Raw genomic sequence first — 16596 nt, forward strand, 5'->3', positions numbered from 1 at the left:
CTATCTATCTATCTATCTATCTATCTATCTATCTATCTATCTATCTATCTATCTATCTATCTATCTATCTATCTATCTACTCAAACGAACGCGCGCCACACACACAAGTAAAATATGTAACAGATAATGTTTTATTAAAAATCAATTTTAAAAAATAAATTATTTTAACCAAATACTCATATCACTAGAATTCTATTTAGAAAATAGATTCATAACCACATACAGTTACAATGTTGTAATCATAAAATAATATACTCCATAAATTTTTATTACAATGATGATTTTCTCAGTTTATGATGAAGAAACGAGTATACGACAACGAATGGCTAACCACATAAACGATTATAAACGACGTCTATTTAGGCTAGGTAGCCGCCATATAGTCACCTAAAGTTGGTGTTTTGCGGCTACTTTTTATTACTTTTCCTGCGAGTAAACTGAGGTTATGGTTCTCTGATAACAGTAACAGTTTCAACGTTGAAATTGTACTATTACGTAACATCTTCCTTATCAAACAAACAATATATAGTTAGATATGTTTTATACAACACGATGTTTTCTTTTATTCAAAAACATCCCTAGATTATCCGCCCATTAGTTTACTATTATAACATAGTATTAAATTATTTATAAATAAAACGTTGAAAGATGTTGACTTAAAAGATATTTAAAAATATTCATCATTAAATAAACTTCAAAACAAGATTTGTTTTGTTTATTACATTTTAAATGAAATCTTATTTTTATTATAAGCGAATTTCGATACAATTTGTGTTGTTTTTTTTTATTGTAGTTCAGAAATCTTTTGGTTTAGATCACATAAATAACACTGTTAAAAGTTGTGCCAAAAAGGTTTGTTAAAAAAATAGCCTGTAGAATCTCGACGGGTTACTCTAATATATTTAATTATAAATGTATGAGCTGTGCATCAGTTTAATATAAAACTTCGGTGCAAAATAATCCTTGCTACTTAATCTGTTCATAATGGCCTCCTACGGGCATGTTGGCTTGAATTACATGAAGCAGTGTCACAAATAAATTATGTATTGTATTCTGAATAAAAACTGCAAACGTGAATTATAGCATTTCTTTGGTGAAAATAATTAAAATATTAAATAGATTTTTTTTTTAATTTTGCATTAAGTTAGTAGTAGGAATAAAATTAAATACTATTTCATATCTATTTACATCTTAAATTTTCATTTTTTTTAGTAGTTAAATAATTACATTTTACTGTAAAAAAACATCAAAGTAAACATTCAATTAATTAACATAATAATAATAATAATTCTAAATGAATTACTGAGAATTGTTGGTAAGAGATGCGTTGCGAATTAATATGATTCTAAATTTAGCCCATTTGTTTGAAGCTTATTTTTCCATTCTCTTTTACAGTACTTTTTATAGCAAGATTTCCTAAATGCAATATTTTTATTATATACAATTTAAAATTATTGCTATATATCTGAACTAATCTAACAAATTTTGCTATGAAGATACTTCGAGAAAAGCAAAATACAAGAAGATAATGGAAAATAGATAATTGATAATTCAAAAGTAGTAAAAACACACAAAAATAAAAAAGAAGAAATTAAATTGACTGTAGAAGGAGAAATCACAGAACACCAGTAGTAGGAAATATAATAAAACTTAATTCAAGGAAATGGCACAGAAAGGATAAGAACTAGAATTTACGAAAAGAAAAAATTAAGAAACATACTGTCAGAAAAACACTCAAAAATTAATCTAAGAAAAAGATTTGCTAAGTGTTACGTTGGTATAGTAATTCTGAGCGGTACTGAAAAGTGGATAATGAAAATACAATAAATGAAATTCTCCCCGTTAAGAAAGTTTTAAAATGCGATTAGGGAAATGAATGCCAGGGGATCACTGAAGGGAAAGAAAAACAAATGAAAAAATATTTAACGAATAGGTGAGAATAAGAATATTAATAGTTATGATTATATCATCTGAATAAAATATAAACTAATTGAATGAGGAGCGTTCAAAGACAAAACTTCATTAAAAATCCATATTACAGAATCGGCATATTAGGTGAATTAAAAGTTGAAAAATACTAAAAGTTATACAAAGCTCAAAGGGATTGCATTACTTCAATACCACAATAGGCAAATTCACTTAGGAAGAAGAATTAAGTTTCATTATTAGTATTCGTTTTATTTTCTAATATCACTATTTTTTCTTTCATCCTAAATACCAACGTTTATAAACGTTTCCATTGCTGAAAAAAATTAATAATTGACTACATATCCAGCAAGCTAAACTGGTGAATGATATTAATTAAAAACTGACTGATATAAAAACACACAAGACAAACCGCACCGCTTTCATATTGTAATATGGAATAGTTAGATCCAAAACAAAAAGTTAATGTCATATCTCAAAAAATAATAATACATCCGTAAAATACTAATCTATCCTCAGTGTAATATTTCCAAGTCACCGCACCATTATACGGATACAAAGATATTCATACTTACGTATGAAACGAAGCACTGATGCTAAATTATTCTTCAGATAATACACATTTATTATTTTTCTATTTTAAATAGAAAAACAAAAACTAAAAAGATTACTGTATTTTTTATTATACTGATAAGTAAGATGATTAAAAGGCGTTAGTGCTGAAGAATAGAGATTGAAGAGGTCGGCTAAGTGATCCTACTGCTGATCCTAACTGATTTACGGGTCCTTTACAGAGACGACTGTTACAAATCGCTTCAATAAATTTACTTCAAGCCGGGTGGCGCTTCTCTATGTTAATATAATTTAAAGAAATTTACCTTATTCAACTTGATCTCAAAAGCGCTTCTCCTTGTATTTTGTTATACGACTTTTCTTTGAACAGACTATAATAATTTAAAGGATTAAATATTTCTGTTTAACGTTTTTTTTTTTATTCACGTCAATTTTACATGAAAAATACGGCTTAATTTAGAAACTGTAAGCGGAAAACATACTTTAAGTTATTTAAATTAAGCCTTTCTATTATAAAATTTCCTGCTTGTAACAGTTACTGAAAAAAAATTCTAACGAAAGAAAACAAATTATAGCAATTAAAAATGTTGTTTTTAATTTCAAGTCATAACCCATAATTTTTAACCCAAATAATTTTAACCCATAATCAATAGCCAATACCTTTCATCTTAGTATAATCAGTAGTAATACGAGTATATGTCAAGTAGTTGTTTAAGAATTAAATGTACAATTAAAAGCAATTTTTAATAATTTTATTCCTAAATCAGTTTATGTCGTATAAAAGTACACTTTATAAACATCTCCGATGAGGTTGACGTAGTTGGACACTTCTACATGTTATAAACGTCCAACAATTCTGGCGATGAGTAAGGTAATTCCTTCAGCAACCTTGTACCTGTTACCTGGTGGCTCTATAATTTCAAAGTGAAAAAGTAATTTTTTTTTAAAAACTGAACGGTGTTGATTAACTACTTCTTTTTGGGTAAAAAGTATGATGTAAAAAGTATGATGAAGAATTTGAGAACAGGAAAGGCACCTGCTGCTTGGAGAAGGGAGCCTAAGCATTCCTCTGTTGGAGTTGTTTGTCCAATAATGAGATTCATTAGAGTTTATCATCCATTAAAATTAAAAGATTTGGTGAATTAAGCCGTCATAAAAAGTTAATGTTTGGTGAATTAAATCATATGTGACAAGTTCGCTAGGAAAGGAACGAAAATTTTGTTTAAAATTTCGTTCTTTTCATTAGTGATGAATGAATAATAAAGAATTACATAAATAGAAAAAAATTATTTATTAAAAAGGTTTATAATGAAAGGATTAACCCATTTTTTGTATGATTTGGAAAGTATTGGAAAAACCAGGCATAAATATAATTTGTAAAACTACTGAAATATGATTCTGCACTTAAAATATTACGTAAGTGTAGTTTTTAATAATTATTACATTGTTTAACAAAGTAAAAGGTCGATGGCGGCTTCATAAATGTATTTTTTAAAGAGATGTATTTTAATTAAATAGTCAAAATAAAATATTTGTATTTTAACAATTTAGTAATTATAAGCTTTCTGAATCAGAGTCGATTTATGAAAATAAATAATCATATTCTACGTAAAATAAATAACCCTTGCATCTGATTAAAAATAAAAACAAAAGAAATCCTCAAAGAACAAAACTAAAATAATAATAATAATAGTTATTGACTTATATTTACGAAATATGGGATAAATATACAGAAAACTTCATTACTGTAGAGTTATATCCTTTTTTAGAAAAATTTAAATGAATGTAAACTTACAGAATGATAAAATTAATAAATAAATTAGATTAAATATTCTGACTATTAATAAGTACTGATTTCTGCTAATAATTACCAAGAGATCTTGTCAGAAGTACGTATTAAATAAAAAATATTCAATTCACTGAAAATCAAAAGTAGAATTCTGCAAACGATTGTCCACAAAATAGATAATTTTAAAATCTCAATTGAATTTTCTTATTAGCAAGTTTTCAAAAATTTTTATTCAGATGATTCAAATTAGGTAAAAAGCCTACAGTTGGTAAACAACTAAATAGATCAACTTTTTTTTATCCTTCTTTAGGAAAGAGATTCTTTTGAAAAATTATTCTCTAAAAATAGTGAATGAGAAATAATTTAGTTAACAGGTAATAATATCAGTAACAAAAATTAAATTAATAAAAAAAACTATGGCGCAGTTATCCGCAATAAGACCGGTTTTCCGTTTCCGACGCCCTCACTATTTCGCAGTCAGAAACGCACTGATTTTCAGTACAACGCACACATTACATTCGTTCGTGTGAGTAGACCTCACACACAAGCATCAAGTTTCAACTCCCTCACAATTGTGATTAATTGTATAAGCGCGTATGAATAATAGACCACTAAACAGTCAACAATAACCTCAAATTGGGGTTGTTTTGTCTGTTGTCGACCTTAAGTTGATCGTAACTCAAAAACGGCTACACCAATTTTCATAAAATTTTGATATGCACAACTGTAGATGTACTACTATTGCATAACTAAATTTCAATGAAATTGATCAAAAATCTTTTAGATTTTTGAGCCACAAATTTTACACGTAGGCTTATGGACAGAGCGTTTAATAATGTTCTTCGGAGTTTCGAAAATTCATTAACAAAAAACTATTTCATTCATAAGAATAAAACAAGTACTGTAGGAAAGAGTACTTCAAATAGTTTTTTCCACATATACTAGGCAGTTAAACCATTTAACCACTTACTCACTAGGCGTCGACAGTAGAGAAAATGGGTGCCACAGGAAGCGAGAAGTCGTTTTGCGTGTTAGAATTTCACTTGTCAAAGTCTGTAATTTCTGTACTACGTGCGTTTCGGTTGAAATTTCATAAGGAGCCACCAAGTGACAATTCAATTCGTGCATGGTATAAACAATTCAGTGAAACTGGTTGCTTGTGCAAGCGAAAATCAACTGGTCGTCCATCAACTTCAGAAGTCAATGTCGAACGTGTGCATGCAAGTTTCATTCTCAGCCCGTCAAAATCGACTGTGGCTGCAGGCAGAGAATTAGGAATTCCGAAAACAACAGTGTGGAGAGTTCTCCGTAAACGTTTATTATGCAAACCGTACCTTCAGTTAATCCAGCGTCTTTCTGATGGAGATAAAACACGCAGGCTCGATTTTTGTTTACAGTTACAAGAAAAGATGTTGTTAGATGGAGGTTTTGTAAACAAGATAATTTTCAGCGATGAAGCTACTTTCCAAATTAGCGGCAAAGTAAACCGTCATAACGTGCGAGTTTGGGGAACGGAAAACCCACACGCTTATGTGGAACACATTCGGGATTCTCCGAAAGTAAACTTTTTTGTGCGATCTCTCGTGAGGCAGTGTACGGGCCGTTCTTTTTTACGGAAACGAAAGTAACCGGCATGATATACCTGCATATGTTACAATTATGGCTTATGCCTCAGCTACTCAACGACTTCATTTTCCAGCAAGATGGTTGTCCTGCCCATTTTCATAAAGAGGTTCGACAGAACCTTAACACATTACCTCGGCGCTGGATAGGACGTGCGTCTGAAGAAGACCAACACATTATGCTGTGGCCATCAAGTTCACCAGACCTCACGCCATGTGATTTCTTTCTCTGGGGTTACGTGAAAGATAAGGTGTTTATCTCACCAATGCCGCACGATAACGCTGAGCTAAAGGATCGCATAATCAACGCAATTAACTCTATCGAAAATGACATGTTAGAACGAGTTTGGCTAGAGCTAGACTTTCCTGTTGATGTGTGCCGTGTCACCAGAGGAGCACATATTGAACATTTATAAATTTTAACAAAAACTGTTTGAGACCCTGCATCACCTCGTACAACTTTCATTTAGATAAGTGAAATAATTTTTTGTACTGAATTTTGTAACTCCTAAGAACAGTATGAAACGCTTATATATATATATATATATATATAATTTTTTTTTTAAATTATAATACATTATTATATTTAAAATACACCATCAATATTATAAGGAATTAACACATTAAATGATAAAGTTAAAAGTCAATAAGTCTTTCTATAAGTTATCGTCTAATTCTTTTTTTGTCTTGTTTTACTTTGATTTTATTTGGTTATTGTTTGTAAAATTATGTTTATGTAGAGGAGTGTTGATAAAATTATAATTATTGGGACTGTTATTGTAAACTTTATTGAAGATTTAAAGATTCTTCATTTCACTTTCCACTTACTAATTAGTTGATTTATCGTAAATAATGTAGAGATTATTTATAATAACGAGCTGTTTATTTATAATAACTGTTTGTATTACAGGATATAATAGATATATTTATAAAATTGAAAATATTAAATTTATAAAATTTAAAATATAAGAAAATTACATTTAATTGAATGGTATTTTCGTATTCCTCATACCTCAAAACGTAAAGCTCATTTTCAACCCCCCCCCCTCACAATCCCACTGCTAGACCGAAAGTAATAGCGTACTTTTCTTAGAAAAATAGTAAAAAATTTAGGCGAATGTATACTTTCGATCAAGACAGTGTGATTTTATGTCGCAAGTCGTTCAATTTTTACAAAATTAAAATAAAATAAAATCAACTCATTACCTCACTGAATGAGTAATGAATTTATTTACAAATATACAGTAATAATTTTTGCTAATTTTTTTCAAACTTAATTGAGCTTTAAATATTTAACATATTTTTATTTATTTTGTTGTGATGTTTATATTTATTTATTTATTCTGATAATTAGTATGTTTACCTTTATAATACTCGTCTTTTATAGTATATAATCTTAATCTAAATTAAATAAAATATAAATTAAAATAACAATAAATTGTTTATTTTAAAGATTTTAATAAAATGAAACCTAGTAATTCTATAAAATGTATATTCTGGAACTGTATCGCTTAAAGGTACAGTAAAAAGGTCATAAGGGAGTTATTAGAAAGGCGTTTGAATGCCCTCCGGGGTGACTTCCAAGTCGCCTAACATTTGTACCAGTTTCAGATAACGTCCCAACATCGCAAACCCCTACCGTTTTCTCTAACTGAATGCCTATCAGGATTTAACCTTCTTCTAACCAACATTTCAAAATCTGACCCTAAAAGCGGTTTTAGTACGCGCATGTACGCACACAGATGAGCGTGCGAGTTCAGCATATGATTAGATTACACAGCAACCCATTTTCCTACCCGCGTTTAACAACGTTATAAATAACACATTATTAAAAAAGCAGACCAAGACATAAATAAGGTAAATAACAAATTATTTTTTTTTTAATTCATTCATGCACAATCCCGTAATAAAATAATTGAAAAAATAGTTCAAATTTAAACAAAAATATTGATTTAACATCTTTTTTGCTACATTTCGATAATTGATTGATTTTCTCAGCAACAACAATTGACTACCACTCACTTAATGACGGGATGAAATGTTGTTGCTTATGAAAAGATCCCATGCCTGACCGGCATTCGAACCCAGAACATTCCGGACGAGTGTAAAAGACTCCAAAATTCTGCCAAGGAAGTCGGCAGATATAATTATAATACGAATATATAACAAAACGAAGATTTATTTTTATCATTTTATAGTCAACTAGCATCCCTGTTGCAGCTTCGCCCGCGCTATGATTATTTGAGTTTCCCGTCGCGGTCAGGGTATATTTAGTAGAAAAAGTCTCGCTTCGCTCACCTTCCCGTCTATCCAGGGCTCTGCCCCAGACGCCACTGTATTCATTAAACTCATGAAAAATAAATAAAATCCAGTTCAATTTATAAAAACTATCAGTGTATTGCAATTTCTTCAGAGCAACAGTTTCATCAGTACAGGATCCAAGACTTTGAGTGATCTGAAGAATACGGGTTAAAAATAGTCGGGCTCCATCTTAAAAACATTAGTTATAACTGTATGGGTAAAAACATATTTTGCCTAGTTCTTAGCCTAACCCGACAAACACCACAAAGGTGACTGTACTTTGTTTATTATTTTTTTAATTTTTTAATCTTCTTTATTTCATGTTTTTTAGTCCAGTGATCGGGGCAGGTGTAACCAGTTACGTCACACATATAGTAATAGTGACAGTGGCAGAGGCTGTGTTGGTTGTACCGCCAACCTCTTACACGAACACCGTCGCGCCTCTTAAAAAATCGATATTAAAAAAAAGTTCGAAAATGGTGTTTCGATATTTATCGAAGAATATTTGCATACCCAAATCTAGTTATTATCTCATTTCGTATAGTAAGTAAGAAATGAAGAAAGTTTTCAATTATCGTTACAAATTTCTTTTACCTTTACTTTAAACCCCCCTCCCCCCCCCCGTTTGTTCGAATTTCAAAAATATCTAGAAATAGGTTTCATTCATTCTTATTATTATTATTATTCATTCTTCATTAGATACTCCAATGAAGAAATTAAAAAACCAGACGGGTTTCAAAAAAATTTCAAAAATCCATTTTAAACTCGGAATTTAAAAAAGTTCTTTCTTAATGTGTATTTACACTATAAGAAGAACGTGTATACAAATTTTCATCAATTTATCTTTAGTAGTTTTGGCTGGGCGTTGATTTAGAATCACTCACGAGAGTTGTTTTATATATATATATATAATATATTAATTATATCATACATTATTATATTTTAAAAAACACCATTAATATTATAAGGAATAAACACATTTAAGTTAAAAGTTAATAAGTCTTTCTATAAGTTGTTTAACTTTGATTTTGTTATTTATTGTAAAATTATATTTATGCAGCGGGGTGTTGATAAAATTATAATTATTGGGATTTTTATTGCAAACTTTTGAAGATATAACGATTCTTCATTTCACCTTCCATTTACAAATTAGTTGATTTGTCTTAAATAATGTAGAGATTATTTATAAAAACGAGCTAAAGATAACTGTTTGTATTACAGGATATAATAGATATATTTAAAAAAAATTGTAAATTCATTCAATCGTACAAACACAATACATAGTAAAATTGGATATTCAGAGATCTGATAAAAAGACTATTTTATTTTATTTTATTTTTACGGAAACGATTTTACTTTTCATAATACCACTAAAAATTTCTCCTCTGATTAAAAGTTACAAAAGACCACCATTTTTTGACCTGTACAATCCGGGCAACTTATCGCAAATTTTTTCAAGTTCGGAAGAAGCACGCGTGTCGGGTGTAAAACTTGCTGCTTGTTAAATCAGATGAAGGTTTCTGATACCACTGACTTAAGTTAACTCACACCAGACAAATAAGAAAACGAAAATGTGCAGTTGTAAATGTTACTAGGTTGTTAAGTTGTTTATTTCTGGCAACTTTTTTTGATCCGAACGATAAATCTTTAAAATTTTTTTTTACTATTTTATCAATGAATAATTTATCATATTTATTACATCATAGACTGAAATATGTTCTTAATTTTTAACTTTTTAAGTAAATCAGTTGATATGTTTGTGAAAAGAAGTAACAAATTGTAAGGAGGCCGACGTCTACTGCTCACACAAAGACGTTAATGCTCTCCAGCTTAACTAACCTTAAAATGGTACAACATTATTTATCAGTTGGTTAAACGTATTTCACTAAAATTATTTTAAGTATCCATAACGTGTACCTCTAAGTATTTTTGAGTATTTAGATGTGAAATAAATATGGGACAACATGGAAATATGTGGATTCATTGATTATATAGTAAAATTAACATCCATTTCCCATGAAATGGTACTGTCCCGCATGTGAATGAAGTATTTCCCGCGAATGAGAATGTATAATTTTTTTAATTTCACATAACCTACAATTCAAAAGCCGTTAAAAATAGTAGTAGTACATAATCTCAAGTTACATAATTTAACTAATAGGCTGTAAGTTCATGTAACTAAATATTATTAACAGTACCTTCCATTTTCCATTTTGAAATTAATAAAAATACAAACATTAACTACTACAATGATATTGATAACGTACCTCAAATAGCCGTACCAATCCAATATTATGATGAAATGTCATATTTAAATAGAAAAGTAACAATAAATTAACTGCCCAATAACAAAAAACTCACTTAACAACATAAATTTCGTTACTACATTAAGTTATAATACCCCGCAAACTCTTAGGACACAGCGTAACACTTAACTGAAATGTGAAACGAATTACTTCTAGAAACTTCTCTACTTGTACTATGCGCTAGTATTATGCGCAATGCAACATCTTATCTTAGCTAGCTTTTTTTGCAGATTTACTACACCTTTATACATTATTTAGCTATATCTATTAATAAATAGGATTAAAAAATTGGTATATCTTTAGATTCAAAAGGTACAATTAATTACAAAGCATTTTAAATAATATATCTTACCACTGTAAAACAAATTTCAGTATTATTCTTAAAAATTTATTTTAAATTATTAGATTTATGTAGTAATTTTCTTAAAAGAAAAAAAACTGCTGAAAATAATTTTATAAAGTGCATTCGAAATGAATTTATTTGTTACAAATTAAAAATGTCAGAAACATAATATAGTTTTAGAAGAGGAAGAAAGCAATAATTGCTACATATCATAACTTGAACAATATTTGAAAACAAGACATGAATCAAACGTTACTCCCAAAATCGAAAGCTAGTCTAAATAATTACCAGCATCCACACCAGACATATTAAAGAAATGAGGAGTGAAGTGGTTTCCCGATGATGCTCAATTCTACCACTCTTTTATTTATGTTGAAGCCTTAATCGATTTTACCATTATTGTGTCTTTACTTTTTATAAGTTCTTGATGGTTCTATCATTTCTCCACATAATTTTAGAGATTCTTATAACTCCAGAATATCATGATATTCTTTTTTCAAAATGTATACCAACCTTCAAAGTAGTTAATGTAAAAGAAAAAGAAGCCATGAATTTATTAACTAAGGGAAGTTTTCCTAGCTAACTTCAACAAACAAATATTAAAACATGATATATTTAAACACTTTTTGTTTTCACAAAATGTTTTTCTATAGTAAAAAAAAAATAATACTGTGCCTAAGAGTTTTAGGAGCTTTTATTCTTACAGACTTTGTTCTTCTCCCCAGGTCTGCTATCTCAAAAATATTTAATATTGCGACATTCGTACTCTTTTGGTCTTTTTTTTTTATCTTAATGAGAAGCAGTTCACACCATCTTTACTTCCAAAAAGCTCATGTCCTTAGTCCAATTTAATAAACAATAATTTTAATATTACAATATGGAAATTAATCTTTATAAAAATGTTTTCTACCATAAAAAAACAATGGCACTTTATTAAGGTCTTCCTTGCCCTTCAAGGGCTTCCCTTTTATTCAAGATTGAGCCTTGTGATATTAAATCCCACTTATCAAAATGTCATGTTTCATGACAACCAGTAAAAACTTTATAATATTGAAATAAGCCATGTGGTAATTTATGACATTAGATTTGAGCCATGTTGCCTATGTAGGTACTCTCAAGTTCCTTAATTATCTAATATTAAAACATACCAATATTCTTACCATTCTTTTTTAAAAAATTATAACATTTTAAAGAGCCTGCATAAGATTGAAGTTGGGAAGATGTGAAGTTTGGATCCCTTTCCACCATCAAGGATCCTACACGCCCATACTTATCAAATTAAAAAAAAAACAATTGAAATATTGTAATATTCAAGAAAATTCTTGTTTTAAATTGCATTATACAATGCAATTTAATTGGTCTGGAAACAAGTAAAAAATTTATTGTTCTCATAGATATACTTTCTGATAACCCAGACCAACTAGCAAAATTGAAACATTGCTATTTTCATTTTTTTCTTTTGAAAAAAGTATTCTATTTCTGGAGTCCTATATAGAACTCAATGATGACCCCCTTTCACTTTACTTAGGTCTGCTGTCTTATGAGATAAGAAAATGGTTAAATGTGTTGTTAAGGTCATTCATTCTTTTTTCATAATGCATCTTGTATATTGGGAACTGTAATAAACTTGTAATTAAACATTTTTAGGACTTTTAACCATTAAACTCCCTCTTAAACTTCCACCAAATTAACAAAAATTGAAATAACTCTATGTTCAAATTTTTTCTTTTAAAATCCAATTTCCTTAGGTAAGTCTTACATAAGACTTCTACGATCTGATACATTTTGGACCATCTTGCACCCAAAATAATTCTTAATTTCCTGACACTGTTAATTAATAAAATAAATAAAATTATTTGTAATATGTTTTTTAAACCATTTGTTTAAAGTTCATTCTAATTCCAGGTATTAATAAAAAAAAATGGTTTAAAAAAATGTCAGGTTCCTACCCCTGCAAAAAATTTAAATACCTCAATTAATAAAAGTGTACTACATTACAGAGCTGGTAAAATACTACTATCATGAAGTTTGGATCAACTCCCAGGTACCTCTAGAACTGCCGTCCCCTTCATTTAACAAAAATTGAAAGATTGAATAATACAAACCATTATTTTTTCAAATCATGTTAACCTTTGGGAACAGGCTAAAAATTTACTGTTGTCATAGAGCTAGGTTGGTAAAGAGATAGAGAAAGAGGAACAGTAAGAAAATAAAACTCCTATTAACAAATAATAAAAAGCATCCTTCCCAGTGACCCAATCGCCATTTAAAATTTGATATATAGCCATTCTCTTTCAAGACTTCTGAAGACAAGTAAAATTTGTTAACATCAAAAGTTTAGTTCCATTGCCATACAGTATCTTAGCTGCCTTAATCTCTTCATTAAAAAAATATAATAACTCTTGACATTTTAACTTTAATTTTGAACACATTCCACCTGAATGGATAATAAAAATATCAATGATGTCAAATAATTATATAAGCGATGTCTATTAGCCTCTTTCAGTTAATGAATATTGAATTATTGTGAAATTCTAATCATTCTTTTGCAGAAAGTCTTCTGCTATTTAAGATAAGTAAAAATCTTAATATTGTCAGACATCTGGAGTTTCCTAGTTTTCCCACGCTTCCTTCAATATTCTCATTCATCCTTCTTCTTCTTTTCTCCCCGTTATGCTCTTTCACTCATTCTTAAATCATATCCTACCCAGTCAAAGCCTGAATTTCACTCAAATTTTTCCTGTTCTTTTTGCTGTGATATCCACATAGACCCTCCATTCAATCTTCAGTCTTCTTCTACTTTGTTTTTATTCTGCTCAGCTTTTATAATCTACCTCAATTCAATTTCATCACTCAGCCTTTGACATGTAACCAAATCAGCCAGTAATTTTCTCAATTACTGGGAAATTGATATTTCCCAGTAATTGGGAAATAATTAATTGATAACAATTGATAAACACATTCCTAGATTGTTGTATTTCTCATTCTATTCTTCCAAGTTTTACTTGCAATTTCATTTCAATTGAATAATTTATTTTTATGTTTTTCTTGTAGCATCAAACTTCTGTACCAAAGAGTAATACAAGATTAAATACACAATTATATATTTTTATTTCCTGGATTACTTCTTCTTTTCTAGTATCTAGTACTGGGTGATAATGTATTTAATATGCTTTCTTTATTCTGCATTAACCTTTTTGTCTAACTTTCCTCTTGATAAGATTACACTTCTAAAATAATCAGTTATTAACTCTTTCAGTTAGTGTTCTGTACCAAAGCATTGCAGAGGTGTTGTTTTGCTCTCTTTACACTGCAATAAAATTTTACATTTTTTAATTAAATATAATTCCTTTATCCATGATGGCATTTGACTCTTATTTCCAGCATTTTACAGTTCTTTTCTACTAACTTTTAACAGTATTTTCATTTTTATATGCTAATGTTTAGATTTAGAATGGTCACAGCATATGATTTTCAGTTTTGCTTCGACAATTTTTAATGATTTAGTTAACCAAAACAATGATTAGTAGTGACCTCAGGCTTTCTCAGTTTTTCTTCCTTGGTCAACTTCAGTCATTCTCTAATCTTACCTCCACTTAGTGTAAGTATATGAGGTTATTGTATACACTTTAAATATACTAATTAAATGAGCAATATTTTTGCCTCTATAAATACTGGCTATGATTTTTGCCTAGAATCAGTATGAAATGCATGTACCTTCAGGTCCAAATTACTATTCAAACTTTTTCCATTCTTTCAAGACATTTTTCAGCTGTACGCCTAATGATAAAAATGTAGTCACTGATTTTATAGCCCTTTTTAAATGCAGTCTTCACTTTTCAGACCTTCCTCTCATAATACTATTCTTTTGAGTAAATTTTTGATATTACAAATGATAAAACTTTTATTATATTCTCCTAACAACTCTAAAAGTTTTGGTATAACTTTCATCGTAGCCTTCCCCAGGTTCAATCCTACAAAAGCATTCTGCATTTCAAAAATGGCTACTGGTTCCCACTTTCCCTCCTGTTTAAGTAGTTCAGTATTCACTCCATACTTTAACACTTCTTTTAATTTTACCTTTTCATCCATACCCACATTCTTAACCATGTTTAATAACCACTTAATTTTATTTTTTAATATAAAATATTTATTTAAGCTCATTATGAATTTAAAAAATTCATAATGAGCTTTTATAAATATAAAGATTTAATCATTCAGGATAGATATAAGATAAAAGTGATAAATATATCACACAAAATTTATAGTAAACTGCAGTAATTTTTTTCACGATTTACTTGATCATATAAAATTTTACAAAAATGAGAAAAAAATTGCTACACATAAAGAAACTGAAACATGTTTGTAGGAAACCCTTTTTTTCTTTAATTTTGACCAAATAATTCCTCTTAAACATAATAAAAGTTGATGAAACTTGTAGTTTTTATCTGATTGGCCATACAACTTTTTTGTGAAAATAATTTTTATTACAAAAATGTGCTTCTATAATATGAAGATAATATTATATGACCAGTACCTCAGGTGAAGCCTAATACTTATGTTTGGAAATAAAATCCTGTTTTAAAATTAAATCATTAACCACATCCATTATCAACTAAACACTGTGATATGATTCGTTGAGGCCAGAAAGGGAAACACATGAGATTTGGTAAGGGTGTAAATGTCCAAATCCTTCTCAAACTTCTTTTGATTATCACAAAAATTTTAATGCTGCATTTTAAATATTCTTTTTCAAAAAATGTTTTATTATTAGATTCAATTAAAAGACTCAACAATGATAAAGAGGTTTAATTCTTCTTACCCTCCCAGGCCCTCTAGTCCCCTAGTATTCCCTCCAATTTATTTTTTATTCTTTTTATTTATTTTACTTACTTTTTATTCCAATTTTGTATTAACAAAATTGGAATATTCTGATTTTCATACGGCTTTTTTTTTTAATTCTGCTTTTGAGGCTAGTAAAAACCCATTTATGTTACAGATTTCAGGTTTCTATACCTTCATCCACCCTGGCTGTCCTTGTTCACCTTAAATAAACAAAAATTGACATAATATGGTTTATAACTCATTCACTTTTAAAACACATTCTTCCTTCAGAAATGTGTAAAACACATGAAATTGTATCAAAGGGACTAAAGTTGCTTTACCTCCTTGCTCTTTATTCCTTTTGTTCCCTGATAGCAAAAATTAAAATACCACTATACACAATTGTTAACTATGTTATTCCTTGAATATGATGTTTAACCTTAACTATGATTATATATTTAATTTTGCTACTTATGTGTTAAACTATGATTAAAATATTTTTGTTAACTTACAGGAAAGCCAAATTCCCCTTTCAGTCTGTTTTAATTTTGATTAAATATGTTAATTTTGCTACTTATATATTAAATTATGATTAAAATATATTTGTAAATTTACAGGAATGTCAAATTCCCCTTTCAATATGTTTTAACTATTCCTTCTCTTTAATTTTAAAAACAACAAATAAAAAATTTACAGCAGCATTTTGGAAAATTATACACGGACCTTTGCTCAAATGTTTATTTATACTTCCATGATTTACTCACTCATATTCATTTCAGTAAAATTATTTAAGTAAAAAAGTTATCTTTAATGAAAAAGATTAAAGAATATAAAATCAGCTTTTTTAATGTTGACAAGGCTCCATCCTAGACATAAATTTATTTTATAAAATATATTTATTGTATTCACTCT

Source organism: Lycorma delicatula, chromosome 3, assembly GCF_047948215.1.
Source record: "Lycorma delicatula isolate Av1 chromosome 3, ASM4794821v1, whole genome shotgun sequence".
Taxonomy (NCBI): domain Eukaryota; kingdom Metazoa; phylum Arthropoda; class Insecta; order Hemiptera; family Fulgoridae; genus Lycorma; species Lycorma delicatula.